The sequence below is a fragment of the Rosa chinensis genome, chromosome 2 (assembly GCF_002994745.2).
Source record: "Rosa chinensis cultivar Old Blush chromosome 2, RchiOBHm-V2, whole genome shotgun sequence".
Classification (NCBI taxonomy): Eukaryota; Viridiplantae; Streptophyta; class Magnoliopsida; order Rosales; family Rosaceae; genus Rosa; species Rosa chinensis.
Window position 1 is genome coordinate 41,223,429 of NC_037089.1, and position 2,471 is coordinate 41,225,899.

Below are 2,471 nucleotides of genomic sequence, written 5' to 3' on the forward strand. Positions count from 1 at the left end.
CAGAGTTCCGATTTGCTTCAGAGTTCCAGAGTTCAGCTGCGCAGAGACTAGAGAGAAAGACCCAGAGCCATGAATTAGCCTCGCGCCCAGAGAGAGAGACCCAGAGCGACGAAGAAGCTTCCGATCCGATCTGCTTCAGAGTTCCCATCTAGTTCCAGACTTCCAGAGTTCAGTCGCGTAGAGAGAAATGGAGAGTGACAGCAACGACGGAAAAGAAGGTCGAGCGAGAGAGAGAGGCTGAGTAGCGGCGTTTTGGCCTTTAGGTCTTAATCGCGAATAAAAAATATAAAAAAACACCCAGCGAGCCGCCCAGCAGCCCATCCGCCTAAATCACGAACGCCCAGAAGCTCCGATTTGCCATTCCTCGAGGCGGAGAGGCGCCTCCTAGTCGGGCTGGGCGGCCGCGTTTTAGAACACTGGTTAAATATTAAAAAATAATAATAATAAACAACCCTAAAGGCCTCGGTCTCCTCCATTCCACTAACTCGACCTCAGCCTCCCTCTCTTTGCTTGTCTATACTCGACCTCAGCCCCAAATTTCAGATCTTCATAAACCCAGATGAAATCTCCCTCTCACTCTCTCAGTCCCTCCCTCACCCTTCTCTGAGTTGTCTATCTCTCTCTCCTTCCATTACCAGCTCCTGCTCCAGTCTCGATCTCCTAATATCGAAATCCTCCTCCCCTCTCTCCGTCATGGAATCAAAACTGAAGGTCAAGGCTTGACCGTTACTTTTTCTCAACGTCTCTCTCTCTCTCTCTGTGATCAAAGTTTCTTCTTCTTCTTCTCTGCAATACCCAGGTATGTTTCTTCTATGTTATCCATTTTACTGATTCATTTGGAGTGTTTTGTTTATGTGTTCTGTAGTTCATTTGGTAGAACAGTCTTACCAAAGCTGGGTTCTTTTTTCTTTTTCTTTTTTTTTTAATCTGATTTTCTTGTTCCGGTGGTTGGTCAATTTGTGTACAGAAGCAAATAGCCGGTGCAACTCTCCATTCCGGTACGACCCTTTGTATGCACCCATAATCAATTTATTCTTTTCTGATTATCAATTTCCTGGGTTTAATTGGAATTCAAAGTTGGAGCATCTTTTTTCCTTTAATTTTTCTTTTGATTGGGAGATGGGCACGTAGCATCATGTTTCTTGTTCTGATGTGCATTTAAAACCGACTTGCTGCATACTTGCGGAAAGTCTTGACTTGCAGCTCCTTTTTGACAAGCTTTTATACAATTCAACCTACTTGTCATTATCGACAAGTCTTGCTAGTTTCCTAGAAAAAAGTTATGTGTATGGGAGGCTCTTGCGCTAGTACTTTAGTAGGTAGTTATTGGCTTATTGCATAATCAGGATTTAATAGTTATGTTTTAGGTGTTTGGACTGATGGAAAAGGCTTGAAAGAATCTAAGTTCTCCTAATTGTTCAAGTTTGTGATGTTCTTAAACCTTCTTTGTGACTAAAATATAAAAAAGTACCCAGATCTTTTCCAAGTGTTTTTAGTCCTATAGGAGATTTTAATTATGTGTATGTTGGTACTGAAAATTTGATTTCTCTGCAGATTCTTTCCTCTTCTTTGTTTCTTTTGTTTGCACATTCAAACATTCTTCATGTTGGAGTGAGGCTGTTGAACTCCTCTGCTAATCAGGCTCAGAATATCCTTATGTATCTGGCAAGAAACTTGATTATTGCAAATTGTGTTTATGTTTCTGTTGGACAATTTGGATTGTTTTCTGTTAACCAATGTATTCTGGACTCTTGAGTTTGTGTTGTAAACTGTAAACTATGGCTAAACTTGATTATTGCAAATTGATTATAGTTATGCTAATGAGTTTATTTCACAGCATTATAATTTGATATGCATTCCAGTCTTCCAGGTACCAAAACAGGCAAAACTAGCATTTTGGGCCAGAAAAAGCCCGAAAACCCAACCGGCCAGAATGGGTTCGGTTTCTGTCGGTTTTCAGTTTACAAAAACCCTAATCGGCCCGAACCGACAGTTTCGGGTTCGGTCTCGGTCTCACCAATTTTCAGGCCAGGCCCGACCCGAGCCCAGTCCTAGTGAGTGGACGAAAAAAGCAATTGTAAAGAAAATGGATTTTATACTTTCCCACATTTATTCATTTAAAAACTCGATGCATGCAACAATTAAGGAAAACAATCCGATTGATGTTCAACTCAAGAAAACCGACTAGCCCCGCTAGTCACAACAACCAAGCAAAAAGATTGAAATTCCGATACTCATGAAAATAAGACCAGCCTAGCTGGTCAAACAAAATCTGACTAGCCGCGCTAGTTAAGTAATAGTAGAGTATGGGGAAGAACTTATTACCATACGTATAAGAGAGCCTCCCAAGGTCTAGAACTGCTCAACTCAGCCGCAAACACATAGTAAGCGGGGAGGAGTACTAATAGGCTAGCTAGCAATAAAACATAACAACTTAGGTACGGTGGGTGAAAAATCATACGAAAATCGAA

General features: G+C 41.4%; 1 long non-coding RNA gene across 1 annotated transcript; it reads left to right on the forward strand.

The window, feature by feature from the left end:
* Positions 1-450: 450 nt before the first annotated feature.
* On the forward strand, positions 451-1,829 carry LOC121051261. The gene is made up of 2 exons (XR_005805405.1): positions 451-799; positions 1,555-1,829. It is a non-coding gene; the product is annotated as an uncharacterized LOC121051261 (long non-coding RNA).
* Positions 1,830-2,471: the final 642 nt, after the last annotated feature.